Here is an 8,889-nt window from a genome sequence, read left to right on the forward strand (position 1 = left end):
TCAGTACAATAAATATTTCATGCCACTCCCTTCTAGACTATAAAGTTTCTGCTGAGAAACCTGGTTTTCCCTTATAGGTAACTGTCTGCCTTTCTCCTGATGCTTTTAAGATACTCTCTTTATCTTTAATCCTTGCCATTTTAATTACTATATGTCTTGGTGTCATCTTCCTGGGGTTCCTTTTGTCAGGGGCTCTGTGCTCTTCCAGGACTTGGATGTCTAGTTTCTTTCCCAGATTGGTGAGGGTTTAAGCAATTATTTCTTCAAAGAGACTTTCTACTCCTTTGTCTCTCTCTTCTCCTTCACGTATCACTATTATGCAAGTATTGTTTCATCTGGAGTTGTCACACAGCTCTCTTAGCATCCTCTCGTTTTTAGAAATCTTTTTCTCTCTGTTCCTCAGCTTCATTATTTTCCTGATCTCTAACTTCCATCTCATTGATTGTCTCCTGTACTTGCAGCAATCTATTATTCATTCTCCCCATTGTATTTTTCATTTCAATTAGTGTATTCTTCAGCTCTGAGTGGCTCTTTTTCAAATCTTCTATCTCTTCATTGAAGTTCTCACTGAGATCATCACTTCTTTTCTGCAGGTCAGTGAGCATCATTATGACTATTACTTTGAAATTTTTATCAAGAAGCTGGCTAATCTGTTTCACTTAACCGTCCTTCTGTTGTCTTACCTTGTACTTTTGTCTGGAACATACTCCTCTTTCTCCTCATTTTGTCTAGGTTTCTGTGTTTCTTTCTATCAGATAGATTATCTATGCCTTCCAGTCTACAAAGTAATGGCTTTATGAAGAAGGTATCCTGTGGTGCTGAGAAGATCAAGACTCTTTGCTCATTGTTGCCTGGTTCTCCTTTGTGGTAGAGCTGTTGCTGTTGATGGGCTGTGGGCAGGGCCATCTTTCTGTCTGTCTGCCAGCAGTGGTTGATCTCTGTCAGCACAGGTGGACAGCTCATCTCTGTGCCCTTTGTGAGCTATGCAGCAGTGCTTCTGCTAGGATCATTGTGGGTGGGGCCACTTTCCACCTGTCAGGCAGCAATGGTGTCACTGCTGGGATGCCAGGTTGGGTGAGGAAGGTGCACATACGATTGTGCTGTGGGGTTGAGCCACAAGCAAGAGGAAAGGAGTATTTGTAGCTGGCTCCCATGAGTACCCAGTTGGGCTAAGGGAGGGCTGGTGGGGAGACCTCTCTCCAGGCCCTACTGCTCTGGCACACTTCTTGCTGATGGTAAATCTTTCAGACTCTGACTTTGTGTTGGGTCTCAGGGGGACTGATGGAGCATGCCTGTTCTCCACAACTGACAGGAATCTCAGCCTCCCAGATTTCTCCAACTATCCCTGGTGTCCAGCCCCATTAGTCACCAAAGCCCAATGCAGTGTGGACTCATGTTCCCACAGCAGATCTCCAAGGCCAGGTATGTAGGATTCCTGCTTGCTTATCCCCTCCTGACTCCATTTCTCTCCCTCCTGCTTGTGGGCTTGGATGGCAGAAGGGCTTGGGTCCCACTTGATCACAGCTCTGTCACGTTACTCTTCTTTGTGTGGTCCTCTCTTCACCAGGTGTAGATGGTCTGATCTGAAGTCTTCAGGTCATTTTCAGGGTTAGTTGTTTTTGCTGTAGTTACTTCCTTGGTGTATATGGGGAGGAGGTTTCTGTTTGCCTTCCTACTCCGCCATCTTTTCCAAGTCTCCTTTCTTCATATAAATGTTAGAATCAGTTTGTTGATATCTTTAAATATTTGATGGTATTTTGATAGAAATTTTGTTGAATCTGTGTATCAATTTGGCACAAATTGACATTAAAAATACTGAGTACTCCAATTTACAGTTATCTTCTTTTACTTACTGCATCTGTATTTTATACTTAGCAGCATACATATTCTATTATATTTATCCTTAGGTGTTTCATGTGTATAAATGTCATAAATGGCATCTTTAAACTCTTTTTTTGTATTTCCTACTGTTTGTTTCTAGTACATAGAAATACAATTGAATTTTATATATTGATTTGAAGCCTATGACCTTCACTTTGATTTTGGAACTTGTCTTTCAGATTCTTTAGAAATCCTATGCAGAAAATCATATCTTTTGCATATAAAGACAGTTTTATTTCTTCCTTTCCAAACTGTCTCTTCTTTTTCTTGCCATATTCCACTGCCTGGGTCTTCTAGTTTGATGATAAAGAAGTAAGGATACATATCTTTGCCTTAATTCCAATCTTATGGTGAAAGCATTCAGTTTTTCACCAGTATGTTAGCTGTAGGTTCTTGTGATGCCTAATCAGATTAAGAAAATTTCCTTTTATTCCTTGTTTGCTGAGAGATTTTATCATGAATGGTATTTAATGGTGTCAAATATTTTTCTGCATCTATTAAGACAATCATGTGGTGTTACTTCTTTAGTCTGTCAATTGATAAATAAGTGTTGAGCCACCCTTGAATTCCCTAGATAAGCCCCACTTACTTGATGTACTTTTCGTTTTTATACATGTCTGAATTTAATTTTGATTTTCTAATATTTTGTTGAGCATTTCTAATCTATGTTCATGGTAATTATTGCTCCATACTTTCTTCTCTTGCAATGTCTTTGTACAGTTTTCATATCAGAGTAATATTGGTCCCATATATTTTGTTGGGAAATGCTCTCTCCTTTACTATTTTTAAAAAATGTTGTAAAGTTGATATCATGTCTTTCTTATATATTTGATAGACTTTGCCCATGAAGAGTTTTCTTTGTTGGAAGGTGTCTTTAACTAGAAATTAAGTTTCCTTAACTAATGTAAGATTAATGAAGTTATTTGTTCTTCTTGAGTCAACTTAAGCATTTTGTGTGTAGGGTATAAAGTGAGGCCACATTATTCATTTCTGATAATAATAACTTAGTCTTCTTTCTTTTCTTGGTTAATCTGGGGAAAGTTTTCAATTTTATTGATATTTCCAAAGATCTCCTTTTGGTTTCAATGTTATTACTTAATATATTTTTCTATTGTCAAGGTGTTCTCTCTTATTACTGTTTCCTTTCTCCTCTTTATCTTTATTTAAGTTCCTTTTTTTTACTTCCAATTTCTTAAGGTGAAATTTAGAATATTAGTTTAATAACTTCCTTTTTTCAATATTAGCATTTAATCATAGTATAAACTCTCTAGCATTGCTCTAGCTGCATTCCACCAATTTTGATGTTTGTTTTCACTTTCACTGAACTCAAAAATTTTCTAAATTCCCTTTTGACCCATGTACTATTTCAAGTGTGTTGGTTAGTTTCCAAACAGTGGGGATTTTCCAGATATCATTATATTTATTTTCAGTTTAATTGTTACTATCAGAGAATTGTTTTGTGTATATAAATTCTTTTAACTTTGGTAAGGTTTGCCTTATGATCCAGATATAATCAGCCTTCATCCACATTTTGTGTGTACTTGAAAAAATATATATTCTAATATTTTTGGGTATATTGTTCTACAAAGTATTCTTGGATCAAATTGATTAATAGTGTTTTATTTGTGTATACCTTTTCTATCAAATTACTCAGAGTTGCCTAAGTCTCCAAGTATGCATTTGTCTCTTTATTCATTTCTTACCAGTTTTTATCTCAGGAATTTTGCAACTCTGTACTTAACGGCATGCACATTTATGACTTCAATGTCTTCTTGGTAAATTGACCATTTTATAATTATTTAATGTCCATCTTTATCCCTAATAATTTTCTTCTTTCTGAGATCTACTTTGTTAATTATTAATATAACCAGTCCTGTTTTATTTAGATTAGTAACACTTAGTACCATGTAAATTTTCCATCCTTTTACTTTTAACATATATATGTCTTCATATTTAAAGTGGATTCCTTATAGACAGCACATATTAATGTCTTTTTTCCCTAATCTTATACTTTGTTTTTAATTAGTATGTAAGCCTTTATATTTAATGAAATTTTTAACATAGACATCTACCACTTTATCATTTATTTTCTGTTTTTCCCCTCTTTTTTGTTTTTCTCTTTATCCTTTCCTGTGTCCTTTTTGGATTATTGAATACTTTTTATGATAAGACTTAAACTTTTATATTGACTACATCTCATTTTTGTTTTGACAACATCTCATTGTCATTTCTATTTAGTGGTTCTCTAGACATACCAATATACACACTTAACTTTTCATCATCTACCAAATTTAAAATTTTACCAGTTCAAGCAAAATTTAAAAGACCTACCATTAGCTTGCTATATCCTTCCCATTTTATGTTTTTGTCATTATGAGTATTGCAAATACAAATTCCATTGTCTGACTAGTCCACATCTGAAAACCCTATGATTCAATGTTATAATTTTTAACTTTAAAATTCATACATATTTTAGAGTACTTAAAAAGAAAAATGATATCTATATGTACCTAGAAATTTACCATTCTTGTTCCTCCTGAAGTTTCACACTCTCATGGCCTTTATATTTTTGTCTGAGTAATCTGCTAACATTTGTGTCATTTTTTTTTTTTGGTCTGTAGTTCTGTGAAGTTTTATTATGATTCTGGGCATGGTTTTCTTAGACTACATCCTGTTTGGTTTTTAGGAGCTTTTTGAGTCTATAAATTTGTGTCTTTTGATACATTTGAGAAGTTTTCAGCCATTATTTCTTCACAATTTTTTTCTATACTAATCTCTGTCTCCTCTTCCTCTGGGACTCCATGAAATAATGTTAGACCCTTTCCTATTGACCACAGCTCTCTGAGAATCTTGTTCATTCCTTTTTTTTCTGTTCTTTAGAGTGGATAAATTTAATCTATGCTTTGCAGAGTAGATCATTTCTATTGCTTTAGCTTCAAGTTTACTGTCTCTTCCTTTTGTCATCTCCATCTGCTATTGATCTGATCCTGTAAATTTTCATTTCAAATATTGTATTTTGAAATTCTAAAATTTCCATATCATTCTTTTTTATAGTTTATAGTATCTCTATGTATGCTGAGAATTTTATATTTCCATATATTTAAGACATCTTTATCTTTCCTCATAAACCACAGTAATAATAGTTGATATAAGGTATTTAACTGCCAGTTCCAGCATCTCAGTAATCTTGGGGTTGGCATCTGTTGATTATCTTTTCCTGCAGTAACTGATCACATTTTCTTGATTGTTGTATGTCAAGCAATTTTAGATTTTATCTTGGACAGCTTAAATATTATGTTCTGAAACTCTGAGTAATGTTAAAAACCTTTGGAGAATCTTCTGTTGCTCTTTGCTTCTTTTAGTAGGCAATTAATTACGTTCAGACCATAAATTCTGTTGCTTCTTCTGTTGTTAGTAGTTTCAATGCTATTTCTGTTTTCAAAGCCTTTTCTGTGCTGCTTGGAGTCTGCCCCATTCATGTGACCCTCATTATTAGCCTGGGATTTGGGAAGTATTTTATACCATAGATAAGTTCTCAAAGGTCTTGATACACTCCTTCAGCTCTGTCCCATCCATGCACAACTCAGAAAATAGATCTGCAAGTGTGCTTGTCACATACTGAATTAGGGAATCACTTTCTCCAGATCTTGCATCTCCAAGAATCTTCACACATGCTTCAACTGGAAGGGCCCCTTTTCATTATGATCTGATGGGAAATATGGGGTTTATCTTAGAGTTTAGGTGCCTTAATTATGCTGAGCTGTAGCTCCATAGCTGAGTCCCATTCATGGTGTAATATGACAAGAAAACAGAGGCAGAAAAAAATTACGGGCATTTCCTTCACACTCTTCAGACCACAGTCACCCTCTGTCAGTTCCTTTGTCCAGAAGGATGGGGTTCTCCTCAGAGTTTTATCTGTCTGCTCCACTGCCATAGCTCTGTAAGAAGGTCTGCCCTAGGATAGGGCAGAGACATAAAAGAGGGGGAAAAAAGAAAATATATTTCCCCCACACTCTCTAGCTTGCAGGGAACACTTTTTCCAGTTCCCTGGCTAGAGATTTGATTTTATATTGGAATTTTTCTGCCTGTATCATGGCAAACACAGCTCTGCATTTGTGGGGGCTATTTTCAGGTAAAAGCCATGAGAGAAAAGAGGAAACAATTTTTTTTAAACTCACCTGTTTATGCACTACTTCTTCAAGTTTTGATTCCTCTCTGCAATAAGCCAGCTTTTTTTCAATTTGGTTTTTCTTGCCTTGGGTAGTTTTTTGTTTTCTTGGTTTCTTTTAAATTGTTTAGATATATTGGAAAAATAGGCTGCACTGAGCTTATGACATGTGACCAGCACTGGAATTGCATGCTGAATTTTTATAAAGCACTACAGAAATGTCCATAAGTTTGTATAGCAAACATTTGATTCATATCTCAATCCAACTGTAGCTCTCCCAGGCCATATATGTTGGAGTGCCTCAATGTATTCCTAGAAACAGCACTAGATATAGAGTAAGCACAATTCCAAATAAATATATATAAAGCCAAAAATATAGTTTAAGGGGACAGATGAATAAAATAAATTCATAAATATGAATATGTATGTGAACAAAGGAAACCAGTTGGTGTCATTAGTTTAGGCTTTTCAAAATTCTTCCCAGAAGAGTTTACATTACAATAGAAAAAATATTGAGTGATCATGGGGCAATCATCTAAAAGAAAGAACAGTGATAAAAGGGGCAGAAAGGCAGAACACAATGCAGCAGGAGAGATTAGTACTCCTCCAGGGTGAAATCAGATTGTTTTTAACTATTTGAAGAAGAATCTAAACAAAAAGTTTCCTGGTGAACGAGATAACTACGTCCTCCATATCTTAAAGAGAAAGTTGATGCTATAGGTCCTATAACAGGTCTGAAGAACTTGAATGAGATATGACTATTTTCCAACTCACCAAAGATATAAATAAAGGAGCTTTTAATGGTTTAAATGGAGATTATCAAATGACAAGTGAATAATTAGCATCTTGGTTACCTCAAGTGGCATATTATGAGAAAATATACAGATAAATTGAAAAGCAATGACAAACTAATAATCTTGAGAGAAGGGAAGCAAAGAAACCAGCTAGAAAGAAACTATAATTAGTACATATATGTGCAACCCCATATGAATCAACATAAGTTTTGAATTAAGGTTTTATTTGTCTATATCTGCATTGTTCTTAGGGAAGAAGAGCATTCTTAAGAGTGTGGTAACACTCAAATTAACTGCAGATGCATTAACGAAGCCAATTCTAAAATTCCATATATAGGCTACATGATGATCAGAATAAAGACGTTAGAACATTTATGAAATCTTTCTAAAAATCACTAATGGTCTGAAGGCTCTCTTTGTTGCTAACTTCATCTCTTTATTCCTGAATGTGTAAATGACTGGATTCAGAAAGGGAGTGATAACTGCATCAGAGAGAGCAAGAAACTTGTCCATCTGAGAACTGGGATGTGGCCAGGTATAGACAAACATTGTTGGACCAAAGAAAAATAATACCACAGTGATATGAGCCGACAGGGTGGAGAGGGCCTTGGATGAACCACCCGAGGAATGCTTCCAAACAGCAAACAGGATGAAGATGTAGGAGATGAGGAGTATAAAGAAAGAGCCAACAGAAAGGAATCCACTGTTGACAGTGACCATGAACTGCAATCTGTAAGTATCTGAACAGGCCGAGGAGGGGCACAGTAAAAGCTGTCCAACACATTAGGACCACAGAAGGGTAAATTAATAATAAATGTGAGTTGGAACAGTGAATGAATGATGCCAAGGTCCCAGGCAGCAGCCCGAAACAACACACACATGCGTGGGCTCATGAGGGTCTAGTAGTGGAGAGCCTTACATATGGCAACATATCTGTCGAAGGCCATGGCAATGAGCAGCACCATCTCCACACCACCAACAACGTGGATGAAGAAGATCTGGACAATTCAGCCTCCAAAGGAGATGACTTTATGCTTTCTGAAAATATCTTAAATCACCTTGGGTGAGGTGACAGAGTAGGCTCCCAAGTCAATGAAGGAAAGACTAGCCGACAGAAAACACATGGGGGAATGTAAGTGAGGATCGGCTGTCACAGAAAACACAATGAGGATGTTTCCAGTCATGCTTGCCACATAGAGCACAGAGGAGAACAGCAGGAGGAGAAGCTGGATCTTCCATGAATGGGTGAGTCCCAGAAACACAAACTCAGACACAACCGAGTGATTTCCTCCATCCATTGATCCATCTGGGATGCCACTTAAAATGTTGAGAACTAAGAAAGTGAGAGAGAAATTGTGGTTATTAGGGACTACACTTGTATTATTTATGCTGCAGTGTCCACAATACAAATAACTACCTGGTAACCCAATTCTTCACACTTCCTAAATAATGATGATGGTGGTATTGCTGATGGTGATGATGAAGCCTACAACTGACCCTGCACAACTCAAGGCATCATATCCTGATTCAAATGATCAGAAGAAATCTCTCATAGTCTAAAATTAACAGGAGAATTAGACAAAAAGAAAAGCTTCCCTGGTGCCTGCAGCAAGAAACAGAATGTTCAATAAAGTGTACTTATTCACAAAGGGAGAAAAGACAGTAAATAGAAATAAATTTAATTACCCCCAAAAGGGAAATTAGACGGTCATACAAATTATATCTGACCCTACTTTCCCGCATCAACACATTTAATCTCCCTTTTATTGTCATTTTCCATTTTTTCTCTCCATAAAATCTGCACTCAGAGAGCAGGGTTGTGGAGATTGATTAATTGGCAAATCACCACCTGAGAGTGACAGTTTTCTGAAACATGACATGGGAATGAACCGAGGAGGAACAAACTATAGGATATGATATAGGATATATATTGAGATTAAGATAAATGAAATTAGGGAATATGAAACAATGGAACCAGGAAAGAGTAGTAAAGGTTTGGAACCTTTTAAGTTTTAAATATGTTTGTGTGTTTGGAGGGGAGAGGGC

The 8,889-nt window shown here is 36.1% G+C and overlaps 1 pseudogene; it reads right to left on the reverse strand.

Moving 5' to 3' along the window:
• Positions 1–7,215: 7,215 nt before the first annotated feature.
• On the reverse strand, positions 7,216–8,150 carry LOC118913538 (olfactory receptor 4F3/4F16/4F29-like; annotated as a pseudogene).
• Between the last annotated feature and the right edge of the window lie 739 nt (positions 8,151–8,889).

Source organism: Manis pentadactyla, chromosome 11 (genome assembly GCF_030020395.1).
Source record: "Manis pentadactyla isolate mManPen7 chromosome 11, mManPen7.hap1, whole genome shotgun sequence".
Taxonomy (NCBI): Eukaryota; Metazoa; Chordata; class Mammalia; order Pholidota; family Manidae; genus Manis; species Manis pentadactyla.